Source organism: Apium graveolens, chromosome 5 (genome assembly GCF_009905375.1).
Source record: "Apium graveolens cultivar Ventura chromosome 5, ASM990537v1, whole genome shotgun sequence".
In the NCBI taxonomy this organism is placed as follows: Eukaryota; Viridiplantae; Streptophyta; class Magnoliopsida; order Apiales; family Apiaceae; genus Apium; species Apium graveolens.
Genome location: NC_133651.1, coordinates 213,881,344 through 213,890,334, shown reverse-complemented (window position 1 = coordinate 213,890,334; position 8,991 = coordinate 213,881,344).

Below are 8,991 nucleotides of genomic sequence, written 5' to 3'. Positions count from 1 at the left end.
CTGATCAGGCAAAGATACCAATAAGTAACCTTTTCTACTGTAGATGGATGAATTTCTCGCCGGTCATCACCCTGGCCGCATTAGGACCTCGCGCTAGACCGTTACCCGGCCACTCACGCATGGATGGACTGTCACCCAGCCTCTTACACCTTCATAGACCGTACCCCGGCCTGTCGCTTATGCCGACTCAATTAGATGAACTTACTTCCCGAACATTGGGCAAGTAATCAAATTGTTTTCTCAAAACAACAACCACGTTACGAATATAAAATACACCACAGAGCCGGATCCCTTAGATTTTTGAGCGAGTATTCAAGTCCCCTTCGAAAGGAAGATCTTAAATTTGAAAACGAGTTTTGGGATCCGCTCTAACTTTTAAAATCATTTTGAAGACCCGAAAACATTTTTGAGAATGTTTGGAGTAATGCTGATTTAATAAAATAAATCAGTCCCGATATGTTGGAGGATATCTGAATATTATTATTTAAATAATATTCCCATAAGGATAATCCTTATAAAAATAATTGAAGTAAAAGTTTTAAAACTCATACTTGAAATGAATAATAAATAACCGAAGATATACTTATACGAAAGTACGATCTTTATTTGAATAATCAAAAATGAGTTTGATTATCGAAACATTATTCTTTAATAAAATAAAGAATATTATTTAATAAATAAGCGGAGTCATAAGTCCTCGATTGAATATTCAAAATAATATTTATTAAATAAAATAAACGGAGTCATAAGTCCTCGAATAAATATTCAAAATAATATTCATTAAATAAAATAAACGGAGTCATAAGTCCTCGAATGAATATTCAAACTAATATTCATTAATTAAAATAAAGTTATCGAATAAACCTTATTCGATTAATAGTTTTGAAAACTATATATATATATATATATTATACTCGGGAACATCGACTCCCGGTTTAGCAATATGTTCACCTTTGGGTCCCCTATACTAAAGGTATACGCAACTACTGCTTATCTCTAGCATAGGTATTATGCAACTTATAAGCATTGAATCAACAATTAGATATCAAGATTACGAAACTGTTATTGTTATTCCTAATGAACTAACAATGAGATTTACAGAAGGGGGGTTGAATGTAAATCTCAAAACCTTTTCAAGTTTTGAGCAGTTTCAAAGGCTATGTGTTTAAGATAAACAAGTGTATGAATTGCTTTAAGCTAATACTGACAGATATATATTCAAACACTAATGTAAAGAACACAACAGACCTTAAAAACTTTTCTGGTGGATTGTTGTTCCACCAGAGATGGTATTTCAGAAAATCTGTGATTCAAGAAGTTGATCACAGCTGCGTCCTAGTACAAACTAGATAATTTTTCTCTCAAGATTTTTCTAAACAGCTCTGGAAAAATTCTCTTCTAATTACTAGCTGCTACTTGGTTTATATAACACTAAGTGTACAAGTGAAGACAAAGATAAAAAGTATAATAATAAAATAATTTCTCCACTTGTTTCTTCTCCATTTTACTCCAGTGCATTGTTGACTATTGCCTCTTTATACTAGAGTAGAACGGCTGCTTTTTCTGATGTTCCTGAAATAGGCTACCACATCTCAGTTGTCTCTGTCAACCCATGTGCCTCTGTTTGTAGGTACAACTACCACTTGTCAACTGCTATTTAACAGAACATCCGTTGAAGCCTTCATCCGTTGATGGCTTTATCCGTTGATGTGTTAGCAGTTGAAACTCTATCCGTTGATGCACTCATCCGTTGAAGGATGTTATCCGTTGAAGCTTTAGAGACATCCGTTGAAGCTTTGTTTCTCATCCGTTGAAGATCTTTAAGTTATCCGTTGACATCATTTCATTTATACAAAATTACAAGGCATGAAATACTTACAATTGGCCTTCCTATCTGCATATCCTCTAGTAGTCAACATGACTTATAATTTCCCTCAACATTTAAGAATTTATATCTCAAATTCAGAGACTGAAATGTGCTACAACACTAGACTTATTTCTAAGTAAAGCTACACCATCAACGGATAGCCAAAATGGTCTTATCCGTTGAGGCTACAAACACTAGATTTCTACTTAAGTGTTTTGTTAAACATATCATCAAACTAATGCACATATATTCCTAACAATCTCCCCCTATTTATGTCTATAAGAATTGTAGACATAAATTCAAGGTTAACTTGATGATAACAAAACACTTAACAATTATATGAACTGAAACTAAGTAGAAATTCAAAAGTGCTGCAAAAGTGTATGTACTAGAAGGTAATTGAAGATTTACAGTATTTCCAAGGATGCTCCTCTAGCCTGAGCAAATCATCTTTTTCTTCTTTGATCCCTGGTTTTCTTTCCTAGCCCTTTGTCATTTTCCTCAATTTAGAGTTGGAGTTGTCTGAAGAATTCAGCTTCATCTTCATCACTGATATCCAACTTAGATTGCATTTCTTTGAGAGTTTCATTGCTGGCAATCTTGAGTTGGTCTTCAAGTCTGAAAAATCTTCTGACTCCTTTATCATCTCTGAATTCCATCAACCAATGAGGTGATTTGTGAATTGTAGTTCCCCTTTCTTAAATGAGTAAGGTTCTGGGCAAGGCATTGGGCTCCCTCCAAGTTTTCCTTATGTTGGCAATCTTGTTGAGAATTTCAGTCTTGGCAGTCCTGGTAAAGCCAGAATCCTTTTGTATGGCTGAAAAGACTCTGATCAAGGTAGAGTAGCCTTCATTCAGAATCCTGTAGAGAGGCCATGTTCTTTCCCCAGCTCCTTTATATCTGAACACCAATCTCTCTGGTAGCTGTCTGTAAGCAGCAATTCCCCTTACATCCTCCAGCTCATCCAGATAGAGTTCAATGTCTGAAATTTCTTTTATGTCACAGATGTGAACATAATCATCTTTAGAAATGGGTGGCTTAGGGTTAGGTTTATGTTTTTGAGTGAATTTCTTAGAGTTTAGGGGAGGTGTAGATTTGGATTTTCTTTTCTGTTTCTTTGGTAGTGGAAGAGTGGTTAAAAAGGTAGGCAAATTGATGGTGTCCTAATCAATAGGTTCCTCTTTTAGGATGATTGGTTCACCATGGATGTTTATAATGGGATCAGCAACAAAGGGTTCAGGTATGGAAGGTAGAGATTTAGTTTCTTCAGTGTTGCCTTCACTCCTTCTATGTGCCTTGGCCTTTCTTCTATTTCCCTTCTGCCATTCCTCTTTTTCCTCCATACTTTCACCAAATATACTCCCAAAAACCTCATCTAAGTTTGCAATCTTGTCTTCACCCCTGACTTCAATTCCTTTCTCATTTTCAACTAGACTTGACTTTAGCTTTTGTTCAAGCTTTGCTTGTGCTCTTTTGTCAGCCTTGAGTTTTTCAGCTTCTTTCTTTAACCTTTTGGTTTCTTCCCTCTTGGCTATTGAGAATTTGGGATGTCCTTGCATCACACATATGCTCTTTCCCTCTCTAAAGATAATAGCCATGTTTCTCCTTACTGCCTCATCCATGGTCTCCTTGTGTTTTATGATGCTAGTACCCAAAACTTTGTCTTCATCAGGCTTTGGAAGAGGAAAGTCCACTTCTTTCATCTGAGCAAAGTCTAGAGGGTTCTTTGTGGAGTCCTTGCTGGATCTAGTGTTGGGCTTGAGAACCATAGGTTTTAGATTCTTGAAAGAAGTCTCTCCAACCTTATTTCTCCTTTCTGGCTTGTGCTCCATATTGATTGGTTCAACCTTTGTGCTATGTTTCACAGATATTGATTTATCTTGTATAGAACCAAACAGCTGTTGCATCCTTTCATCAATTCTCCTCCTTTGCTCTTTCACTTGAATTTCAGCTGCTGCTAGCTGGATTAAATCAATTCCATCAGGCTTTCCTTTGATTTGAATGATTGGAGAAGTAGTGATGGCAGGAACTAGCACTTTAGATATTTGGATTTTTATAGATGGCTCTCCTTCCCCTTCCCTTTTACTCTCCCCCTTTTTGTTATCATCAAGGAGAGGGGTCAAGCCCTGTGCTTTTGCCAGCTGCATAAGTAGATTTGTTTGAGATTGTTGGTTGTGAAGAATGGTGGCCACAGAATCTTCAATAACTTGAACTCTGTCTTCCAATTTGGCCAGCCTCTTTTCAGTATGTGATTCATTTTTCAATCTCAACAAAATGTCCTGCATTGTACCATAGGGCATGACTGAATCCAATTTTTCAGAATTGTAGGATTTCAAGTCAGCAATATCCTTTCTGAGTTCATCCACACTCAGATTCTGTCTTACTTGCTGCAACTTCATGAGATGCAGTGAGTCCAAGTGAGCTGTAAGGATTGCCTTTGTACCAGCATAAGAAGTTTTCTGAATGGCCTGTTTGATAGTACTGATTTGTTTGACTAAGGAGACATTGAATTGCCCTGTTGTAGACTCCTTTGTGAAGGCCCATTCAGGTAGATTTGGAATAGAACTAGGGCCTTCATCTCCCCCTAAGTTCATGCTTCCATCAGAAGAAACAAAGTCATCATCATCAGAATTTACTCCAAATTCTTCAAATGACTCACCAGCTGTTGAAGGCATCTTGTTAATAGCAGCTTTATCCCTTTGAAGAGATTCTGTTGTATGTACTAGATGTAGTGTCTTTTCTGCCTCCACATTGCCCTGTGCAGCCAATAATTGATAGGTTGAAACAGGATGAGTAAAAGTGTCAGCATCCAAGGAAATGTTATCAATAACAGCTTTGTAATGTTGCTGAAATTGTCTTTCCTTTTCAGCATCATTCACAATCATTGACTCACTAGCAATGGCTGGATCCATCCTTATTTCTGCTGTACCTGCCTTTCTCTCATTTTCTCTATGTTCTTGCATCAGGGGCTCCCCCTGGCTCACACAACTCACTCCCTCACCTTCACCTACTAAGGTGGTACTCCTCTCACTTACTTTTGCCATGCTGGAAAAAATAGCATGCATGTTTGAGCTCTCAATCTCTCCTTTTGCCTGGGAGCAACCCAGCCTCTCACTCAAATTGTCACTCCCTTCCCTCATTCCTAGAAGTGATTGTACAGTAATCAAGTCTTCTACACTTGGAATTGTTTCAGTTGTGTGTGTAGAGACTATCAACGGATGAGGAATAGCCGTTGAAGGTGAAACTGATGGTATCAACGGATAACTGCTGTTAAGCTTATCCGTTGAAGAACAACCACTTGTCAATGGATGAGTGATATCCGTTGAAGAAGGAAAAGAAGTAGAAATTAAAAGTGATATAACTGTTGAATCTGTGTAGATTGATATGAGTTTTGGTGACACAGATCCTTCAATTACATCTGAAAGAATTTGCGGGTGATCCAACAAATCATCTAAAAGATGATGATCACCTGTATTTGAGTGGGGCTCCTCCCTGAGTTGTAAAGAGGGAGAATCAGGAATTGATGGGAATAACATATCCTCATCTAGAGATGGTGAAGAAGTGTGTGGTGATTGATGTGTGTTAATTGTGAGAGAATGGGGCTGTGACTCCACATTTGTTGGAGCCACATCAAACTGAGTTTGAGAAGGCATAGATACAGATGGATGTATCTGTGCAGTGTGTGCACCCAGTGTAGAAGATTGGGTTCTAGCCCTCTTTCTTCTAATAAAAGCTTTTGTTGGTGAGTGTTTGGCTTCTGTGTCCCTCCCTCATTTGATCTGTGTTCCTGGTTGGGAACTATTTTCAATAGTTACATCCTTTTGGGAGAATGCAGCTAGGGATGTGCTAGTAACCTTTTCAACCACCACAGCTTTTTGAGAAACTGTGGTTTGGCTAGCTTGGGAAACACTTATCTCTCCTTCCTTATCCTGGGGGTTTCTTTGATGTTCACCCCTCCCCTCACCACTCACACCCTGTTCACTCCCCTCAGGGTTAAGGGTAGGTGTTACAACTATTGTCTTTTGAGAAACAACAGAGGTGGTTTTCTTTGTCTTTGATTTTGAAAGTTTAGTTTTGGTGACCTTGGTAGGAATCTGTTGGGGCATTGTCTCAGATTCCATGGCCACGCTAGAAGATAAAGAAAAAGAGGGGTTGGAAGAAGTAGGAGTTGTAGAAGCAATTACCTCACTTACCTGAGGTGCATTCATGATTGGTAAATATACCAATGGTACACTACTGTTGAGATCCATTCTCAATAAATCTGCAAAAACTCTTTTCTCTTGTGCCCATCACTTGAGTTTATTATTCTCATTGGTTATGACCAAACCTTCAGCAACATGGTTAGCCAATAACATAAAGAATCTAGCATAATAGATGTTATTAGATCTATTAGCTTTGTTACCTAATCTAGTACCCAATTCTAGCATAACATAGTTGCTAAAATTAAAATACCTATCAGAAACAAGCATATAGAGCATATTAACAAGAGATGAAGTTATGGCATCAAAATTGCTAATTTTCCCAGAGAAAACCTTGAGAAAGGCATCCCCAAGAAAACTCCATTCTTTCCTAAGGCCTTTTCTTTTAATACTCCCTAAACTAGCAGAGTTAAGAGAATAACCTATGGAATCTAACATGCTGGATACATCATTATCAGTGTGTGGTGTCATGGCATTGTTCTCAGGTAATTTAAAACATGCTAGTAAATCATCACAGTTAACACAGTGATTTTTACCTTTGAGAGTGAAAGAGATGGTCATATCTATGGAGTTGAACTCAGCAGTTGTCCAAATCTCCTCAACTACTTCACAGTAAATCGTTGGGGCTTCCAGCATTGCATAGCTAAGTTTATAGTTTTTGATGAAGTCCATCATTTTGTGATAATCTGAGTGGGCTTCATTCTTTGCTACCAAAGCTATGAAATTGTTCTTCTCATAGATGAACCCGGATTGAGACATAATCTTTACTACTGGTGCCATTGTTGTGAGTAGAATTTGCAGAGAATAACTTGAAGGTTTTGCAGGGAGAAAATGGTAAAAGCTTTGAAATTTCAAGAAAGCGTAAAGTAAAAAAATGAAAAATCAGAAGGGCTTATATACTTTCTCAAATTAAAAAAGCATAAATAAGAGATTAAACAATAAATATATGTAAGTGAATTTCAGCCGTTTAAGAATAAACTGTAAGTATTCTAAAAACTACCTTTAAAACAAATACATACAGCTGTATGTATGAGTATCAACGGTTAAGACAATAGAATCAACGACTATGAAACACCTGAATCGACTGATGTGATATTTCAACGGATAAGGTAAACTGTCATCCGTTGAAGAGCACTTCAGTTTTATCCGTTGACGGATAAAAATTCCAGAAATGTATATGACTTTCAACGGATAATGAACATCCGTTGACAGAACAATTTTGACTTTCAACGGATAGGGAATATCCGTTGATGGAATAATCTGTGTTAAAAATCAAATTTGTTCTTGCAGCTAATACATTTCAGGCTTCAATTCAAATTGCAATAAGGACATGAATTTTAAGAGTAATTAAGCATACCTAGCTCACTTACCAATCTTGTGAATGTTGATTCATCAAGTGGCTTGGTAAATATGTCTGCAATTTGTTGTTCACTTGGAACAAAATGAAGTTCCACTGTACCTTTCATCACATGTTCCCTAATGAAGTGGTACTTGATATCAATGTGCTTGGTTCTTGAGTGCTGCACTGGATTTTCAGTAATGGCAATGGCACTTGTGTTGTCACAAAATATTGGAATTTTGTCAACAGTCATACCATAGTCAAATAACTGGTTCCTCATCCATAGTATTTGTGCACAGCAACTACCAGCTGCAATGTACTCAGCTTCAGCTGTTGATGTGGAAACAGAATTCTGCTTCTTGCTGAACCATGATACAAGCTTGTTCCCTAGAAATTGACAGGTGCCTGTTGTGCTTTTCCTGTCTATTTTGCAACCTGCATAATCTGCATCTGAGTAGCCAATTAGATCAAAACCAGACTCTCTAGGGTACCAAATTCCTAGATTTGGAGTCCCCTTGAGATATCTGAAAATTCTTTTAATGGCCACTAAGTGAGATTCTTTAGGGTCAGCTTGAAATCTAGCACAGAGATATGTAGAAAACATTATATCAGGTCTACTAGCAGTTAAATATAAAAGTGAGCCAACCATGCCTCTATAACTTGTAATATCCACAGACTTTTCAGCCTTGTTTAATTCAAGCTTAGTGGCAGTGGCCATGGGAGTTTTTGCAGGTGAATAATCCATTAAGTCAAACTTCTTTAAAAGATCATAAATATATTTAGTTTGACTAATGAAAATTCCACTACTAACTTGTTTTACTTGTAACCCAAGAAAGTAAGTTAGCTCTCCCATCATGCTCATTTCATATTTACTTTGCATTAATTTAGCAAACTTTTTACAAAGCTTATCATTTGTAGATCCAAATATAATATCATCTACATAAATTTGTACAAGTATCTTAGAGCCATTAACATTTCTAAAGAAGAGAGTTTTGTCAACAGTACCTCTTGTGAAATGATTATCTAGAAGGAACTTTGACAAAGTCTCATACCAGGCTCTAGGTGCTTGCTTTAGTCCATAGAGTGCTTTCAACAGATAATACACATGGTCTGGAAAATTTTGATCTTCAAAACCTGGAGGTTGGCTTACATAAACTTCTTCCTCCAATTCCCCATTTAGAAATGCACTCTTGACATCCATCTGATAGACTTTGAAATTGGCATTAGCTGCATAGGCTAGAAAGATTCTGATGGCTTCAAGTCTTGCAACTGGAGCAAATGTTTCATCAAAATCTATTCCCTCTTGTTGAGAATAGCCTTTAGCAACCAATCTGGCTTTATTCCTTATGACAATGCCATTTTCATCCATCTTGTTTCTGAATACCCATTTTGTGTCAATGGAACTCTTGTTCTTTGGCTTGGGTACCAGCTTCCAAACTTTGTTTCTCTCAAATTGGTTCAGCTCTTCCTGCATAGCTAATATCCAATCTGGATCCATTAAGGCTTCTTCCACTTTCTTAGGTTCCTCCTGAGATAGAAAACTACTATACAGACATTCATTTTGAGTAGCTTTTCTTGTTTGCACT